Here is a 7639-nt window from a genome sequence, read left to right as displayed (position 1 = left end):
CAAAGCACACTGCCAGGGCAACGAAGGAGTGGCTTCGTAAGAAGCATTTCAAGGTCCTGGAGTGGCCTAGCCAGTCTCCAGATCTCAACCCTATAGAAAACCTTTGGAGGGAGTTGAAAGTCCGTGTTGCCAAGCGAAAAGCCAAAAACATCACTGCTCTAGAGGAGATCTGCATGGAGGAATGGGCCAACATACCAACAACAGTGTGTGGCAACCTTGTGAAGACTTACAGAAAACGTTTGACCTCTGTCATTGCCAACAAAGGATATATCACAAAGTATTGAGATGAAATTTTGTTTCTGACCAAATACTTATTTTCCACCATAATATGCAAATAAAATTAAAAAAAAACAGACAATGTGATTTTCTGGATTTTTTTTTCTCAGTTTGTCTCCCATAGTTGAGGTCTACCTATGATGTAAATTACAGACGCCTCTCATCTTTTTAAGTGGTGGAACTTGCACTATTGCTGACTGACTAAATACTTTTTTGCCCCACTGTATGAGGAAACAGTATGGGGGATGGGTGCAGACAGTATGGGGAGCGAACGGGTGAATGTTTGTGGACACAGTATGGGGAGTGAGGGTGATGGCATGTGTGCAGACACAGTATGGGGAGTCAGGGGTATGTGTGAGCAGACAGTATAGAGAGTGAGGGGGTAAATATATGAGGAGACAGTATGGTGAACAGAGGGATGATAGAGGAGACAGTATGAGGAAGGAGGGGAATAGTGTGAGGTGACAGTATATTGCAGATATTTTTATTTAGGAGCATTATAATGACACTTCTATCTTTAAGGGGATCGTGTGGAGATTTGCTGTAGAAGACCGGAGAAGATGGAAGTCTGCAGAGACGGCTGTGGATGAGAAAACTCATCATGGGGTCTGGACAAGAAGAATAAAAGGAGAACGACTCCAGACACGATGTCATCTATAAGGTACCTGGATGTAAATATTATTTGTGATACTGACTAATTCTCATGTTTTTATTTGTTAGGAACATTAAAGGGGTTGTTCAGGTTTGTGCTGAGTCTGCAGACATTCTATGTGACTGCAGACTTCTGAATTCTCACAGTGCTCACTGAATGCTGTCAGGATTCTCTCGTGCTGGTAATTTACATACATGCGGTCACATGCTGACTAGACATGTGTGGCCTCACTCAATGAAAATGAACTGAGCGAGGCCGGGCACGTCTAGTCGGAATGTGGCCAGAAGTATACAAATCACATACTTGTGCTGACATGGCTGTACATCGGCAAGGGAGAATCCTAAATGTGTGCAGTTCATTCATTGTAAGAATTCAGAAGCTGCAATATCAGGATTCAGCTCTGCAGGTTCCAGTAGTCATCACACGGACACTTCACTCATATGCGATTTTCATAGTTGTGGTCTTGTGACAACGAGCTTCTCATCCTGCTTTCAGTTTTTTACTGAACGTTGAGAGCATTAGGGAGAGCGGCTCGTGGGTACATGGCTAAGTGTGCAAGTTGCATATGTACTTGGGGGGGGCGCCGAACCAAATTCTTGCCCCGGGTGCCAGAAAGCGAATTCCGTGCAGGTGCAGTGAATCATTCAGCTGATCCCGGCGGCAGATGCGCAACATGTCTACAGGCAGAGGAAGCCGGTCACATTAAAGGGGTTTTCCCACCAACGAAGGTTTATTTTAAAAATTGTCTGTGTCTGACCGTGTACGGAGCATACATCTCCTGGGCAGGGCAGGAAGCAAAAGACAGTATTGATGTGACACCCCAGAGTCCGGTTGTCACAGTGACATCGCCTCCCTCTAAGAGGTGAAGTCTTGCTTGGAGGCAGAAAGGGGCCCCCATGCCAGGTAATAGATTAAATCACAATTTCCTGCTGCAGGTCAGAAAAGTGAGATGCCTTATAAATTCTGGCCAGCAGAGGGGGTTGGTGAGTCAGCTAGAAATCAGCTGAGGGGTTGTCATGGAAATGAAGCAGCTTTGAGCTGTGAGGAAATGACAGGCAGTTAAAACGTGAGAAGGTAAATAATAATAATAATAATAATAATAATAAATTTTATTTCTATAGCGCCGACATATTCCGCAGCACTTTACATTTCAGAGGGGATTTGTACAGACAATAGACATTACAGCATAACAATAATCACAAAGATTATAACAAATACCAAGAGGAATGAGGGCCCTGCTCGCAAGCTTACAGTCTATGAGGAAAGAAGTAGACACGAAAGGTGGGTGGTAACAGTTGCCCTGATTGTTTGGACCAGCCATAATGTTAAGTGTCTAACAGTACAGACACAGAGGGCTAATGGATGCATAAAGCATGTGGGAACATGATGCGGGGAACCTGGTTATGGTAAAACTTTTGGCTGTGCCACACAGGGATAAATTAGGTTAATGTGTTGAGGCGATAGGCCAGTCTAAATAAATGCGTTTTCAGGACACGCTTAAAATTGTGGGGATTGGGGACTAATCGTATTGACCTGGGAAGTGCATTCCAAAGAATTGGCACAGCACGTGTAAAGTCTTGGAGACGGGAGTGGGAGGTTCTGATTATTGAGGATGCTAACCTCAGGTCATCAGCAGAGCGGAGGGTGCGGGTAGGGTGGTATACTGAAACAAGGGAGGAGATGCAGGGTGGTGCTGAGCCATGGAGGGCTTTTTGGGTGAGGGTAATAAGTTTATACTGAATTCTGAAGTGGATGGGTAGCCAGTGTAATGACTGGCACAAGGTAGAGGCATCGGTGTAACGATTGGTGAGGAATATGATCCTGGCTGCAGCATTCAAGACAGATTGGAGAGGGGAGTGTTTGGTAAGGCCTGTTTCACACATCCGTTTTTTGTGTCCGCCAAACGGATCCGTTTCCGTTTTTTGCCGCAAACGGATGCTACCGGATCAGTTTTTTTGACGGATCCACGGTAGCCGCTAATGCAAGTCTATGGGAAAAAAAATGGATCCGGCAAAAACATGGCGGATCCGTTTTTTAACGGAAAACGACGGATTTAAAAAAACGGAAGTGTGATCTAGGCCTAAGAGGGAGACCGATTAGAAGAGAGTTACAATAGTCGAGACGAGAATGAATAAGAGAAACAGTAAGAGTATTTGCAGAGTCAAAAGTAAGAAAAGGTCGAATTCTAGAGATGTTTTTGAGGTGCAGATGACAAGAGTGAGCCAGTGATCGAATGTGGGGGGCGAAGGAAAGCTCGGAGTCAAGTATGACCCCAAGACAGTGGGCATGTTGCTGGGGAGTAATAGTGGAACCACACACAGAAATGGCAATGTCGGGTATAGAAAAAAAGGAAAAATTCCAGCGCCAGAAATGGAAAATTAAAAATCCATTTTATTGTGCCAATACATATTAAAATTCCAGCAGGTACAGCATATCAGTCGGATGACTGCAGAACAACGCGTTTCGACGCCTCAGGTCTTAATCATGTTATGTGATCACCCTGCTGACGTCATGAGAACATGATTAAGACCTGAGGCGTCGAAACGCGTTGTTCTGCAGTCATCCAACTGATATGCTGTACCTGCTGGAATTTTAATATGTATTGGCACAATAAAATGGATTTTTAATTTTCCATTTCTGGTGCTGGAATTTTTCCTTTTTTTCTTTTCCACTATTGATTGACTGCCTAGTCAAATCCGTGCGCAGGATCTGGATTTTTCCAGCAAGGCTGTACGGTGAGCTGGATTATTTTCTCCCTTTTTTTTTCTCAATGTCGGGTATAGGTACATAAGTAAAGGGAGGAAACATAAGGAGTTCAGTCTTTGACAGGTTCAGTTTCAGATATAGTGAGGACATGATGTTAGACACAGCATTTAGACAATCGCTGGTGTTTTCTAGGAAGGCTGGCATGATGTCAGGAGAAGAAGCGTATAATTGGGTGTCATCAGCATAGAGATGGTACTGGAAACCAAATCTACTGATTGTTTGACCAATAGGGGCAGTGTGCAAGGAGAAGAGGAGGGGACCTAGAACCGATCCTTGAGGAACCCCAACAGTAAGGGGAAGGTGAGAGGAGGAGGAGCCAGCAAAAGATACAGTAAAGGAGCGGTCAGAGAGATAGGAGAACCAGGAGAGAATGGTGTCCTTGAGGCCAATGGAACGAAGCATAGTGAGGAGGAGCTGATGATCCACAGTGTCGAATGCTGCAGAGAGATCCAAGAGAAATAGCATGGAATAATGACCATTTGATTTAGCTGTTAGTAGATCATTTGAGACTTTAGTGAGGGCAGTTTCAGTAGAGTGAAAAGAGCAGAACCCGGATTAGAGAGGGTCGAGAAGAGAGTTATCAGAGAGATAGCGGATTAGACGGGAGTGGACCAGGCGTTCCAGGAGTTTAGAGATGAAGGGAAGATTAGAGACAGGTCTATAGTTAGCGGCGCAGTTTTGGTCGAGGGATGGTTTTTTAAATAGTGGATGTATGATGGCATGCTTAAATGAGGGAAAGATTCCAGAAGAGAGAGAGGTTAAATATTTTAGTTAGGTGAGGGGTGACAGCAGGGGAAAGGGACTGGAGGAGATGTGACGGAAATGGGTCACTGGTACAAGTGATTGGGCGAGAAGATGCAAGGAGCCTGCATACTTCTTCTTCTGTGACTGGTTCAAAACCAGAGAGTGAGCTAGATGCAGTGGGGGAGGGAGGACAGTGCATGGTATGAGGTGATTGGGAGATAATTTCCTGTTGAATCTGGTCAATTTTTCTTTGAAGTAATTGGCCAGATCGCCAGCTCGGAGCTCCGTGGTTGGGGCCTGTACTCTTGGGTTGAGTAGAGAATGAAAAGTGTCAAAGGGACGTTTCGGGTTATTGGACAGTGAGGTGATGAGGGTGTTGAAATAGGTTTGTTTGGAGAGGTGAAAGGCAGTGTTGTATTTTCGAAGCATAAACTTATAATGGATGAAATCTTCGTGTAGATTGGATTTTCTCCACAGACGTTCGGCGCACCTGGAGCACCGCTGCAGGAAACGTGTTTGCAGGGTGTGCCAGGGTTGTCGCCATCTGTGTTGTGGTGTTCTATTTATAGGGGGTGCAAATTCATCCAGTGCACTTTGAAGTGTTTCATTGCAATGCTTCAATGCAGAATCAGGACATGAGAGGGAGGAGATAGGGGCCTGTTATGATTGAGTCACCGTAGGAGGCAAAAACAGAAATGCTAGCTAAGTCCAGAAAACCAGAGAAGTTGGCAACTATCAGATTGCAGACCCCTGAACCTATCAACACAACTAGCAGTAGCCGTGGGGGGTTCCTACGATGACCTAGACCCCTCAATCACAGCCGGAGAGATACATAGGCCTAAAGAAGGAAAGGGGAAATCTAACTGCCCCAGAGCAGACCCCAAAGCAATAGGCAGCCCCCCACATATAATGACGGTGAAGCAAGATGAAAACACTTACACAGACAGAAAGACAGACTGAGCAAAGACGGGGCCCAAAAACTACCTAGATAGGAACGGATAGGAAGGCTGCTGTCTGCAATCTGCCAAAACCCTATCAGAGACAAAAGCCAACAAGCTGATATAAAAATGGCCCTGAAGCAACTAAGCTTCAAAACTAAATCAGCACTCAGGTACTTTCAGAAGACAGAGCTAACGGAATACTGCACACTCCAGCAGGGAGTGGCAGAATCCAAAAACCAAGAAAAACAAAAACAAATATTAAATGCAAAAAGGCAAAACAGAAAACTTAGCTTTAGGAGAGCAGGAATCAGACTGGTGTCCAACAGTCCACAGAGAAATCACCCGCAGGGCAGAAAGGGCGTAGGCTGCCTTATATCCAGTCAGTGACTCCACTCAGCCAATCGTCTTCATTAGTCCCAGGTGCCTGATAATCAGGCTCACTACCTTCCTTCACTAGAATAGGGAGTTCACCAGTCCTCAGTGACGGAGGGGAAAATGAACTCACAACAGGGGCCAATGAAGACTGCAAGTTCTTCATAAGTTTCTGGGTGTTAATGGCCTGTATGTTTCTATAAATATGGACAGTGGGGGTGACCTGAGCAGCCTGGCAGTTCTTGATAGAGAATGAAAGAAGATAGTGGTCAGAGAGCGGGAGAGGGGAGTTTGCAAAATCATCCACTGTACAAAGCCGAGAGAAGACCAAGTCGAGGGAGTTTCCGTCTTCATGCGTTGGAGAATTAGTAAGCTGCGAAAGGCCAAACGAGGAGGTTAGAGATAAAAGGTGAGTAGAAGATGGGGAGAGTGGAAGAGCAATGGGGATGTTGAAATCTCCCATGATGAGGGTAGGGATGTCACAGGAGAGAATGTTGTGAGTTCATTTTTCCCTTCACCATTGAGGTCTGATGAACTCCCTCCTCTGGTGAAGGAAGGTAGTGAGGCTGATTACCAAACACCTGGGCAGCTAGATGATGACTGGGTGGCTGGAATTGAGGACTGGATATAAGGCAGCTGACGCCCTTCTGCCTTGCTGGTGATCCTGCTGGATTCTTGGAGACCAGTCTGATTCCTGCATCTCAAAGCTAAGTTTTTCTGCTCTGCTTTGTACTCTTCAGTTTTGTTTTTGTTTTGCCTTGTTTTTTGGGAGTTCTGCCATCCCCGGCCGGGGGTGAGCTGAATTCCATTTTTGTCTCTGATCTGTTGATCTTTTGCTCTGTCTTCAGAATATACCTGAGTGCTGATATAGTCTTTTGAAGCCTAGCGACTTCAGGGCCTGTTTTTCCTATCAGTCGGTTGGCTCATTTTGGATAAGGTTTTTGCGGATGGCTGACAGCAGCTTTCCTATCCTGTCCTATTTAGTTAGCTTGGGCCCCATCATTTGCTCAACCTATCTTTCTATCTGTGTTAGTGTTTTCATCTTGCTTCACCGTCATTATATGTTGGGGGCTGCCTATTGCTTTGGGGTCTGCTCTGGGGCAGTTTAGTTTTTCCCCTTTCTGTCTTTAGGCTATGTAGTTCTCCGGCTGTGATCGAGGGGTCTAGGGCACTGTAGGAACCCCCCACGGCTACTGCTAGTTGTTGTGGATAGGTTCAGGGGTCTGCAATCCGATAGCTGCCAACCTCTTTGGTTTTTCTGGACTTAGCTAGTATTTTGTTTTCTCCTCCTTCAGTGACTCATCATAACAAGAGAAAATGTGGAAGCCAAGTGGCAAAATGATCCAGGAACTGATGGGAGGGGCCGGGAGGACGATACACCACCACCACTCGCATGGAGAAGGGGGTGTAGAGTCTGATGGCAAGGACCTCAAAAGAAGGGAAGACTAGTGAGGGTAGTTGAGGGATAACCTGAAAGGTATATTTTAGTGATAGAAGCAGACCAACGCCTCCACCTGCTCTATTGTCTGATCTTGGGGGGGAGGTAAAGAGATCTTTCTGGAAGATCCTGTCAGATGAAGACAGGGTGCTGATCTGAGAGGAGCTCGATAGGCAGAGCTGCTCTGTGAAGAGGGAAAGGACAAGAGCAGAGACTAAGAGACTCTAGGGAAGCTAAAATACTGTATATAGCAGACCCCTGAGTGAAGCGCTAATAAAGTGAAAAGGGACATCAGAGTCTTAGACTGACAGGAGCTGTACGCCCTGATAGCCGAATCTGAAAGTACAGGGGATTGTAAATTCCTGTGCACATTGAACACCTGAGGGCACGTCAGCGGATAAGGAGCCCGGGGCTGATGGTGAAAAAGACGGTACCCGTGGAATAGGCTCA

This window comes from Dendrobates tinctorius, unplaced genomic scaffold, assembly GCF_039654945.1.
Source record: "Dendrobates tinctorius isolate UK_male_01 unplaced genomic scaffold, ASM3965494v1 ptg000097l, whole genome shotgun sequence".
NCBI classification, from domain to species: Eukaryota; Metazoa; Chordata; class Amphibia; order Anura; family Dendrobatidae; genus Dendrobates; species Dendrobates tinctorius.
This window is presented reverse-complemented; position numbering follows the sequence as displayed.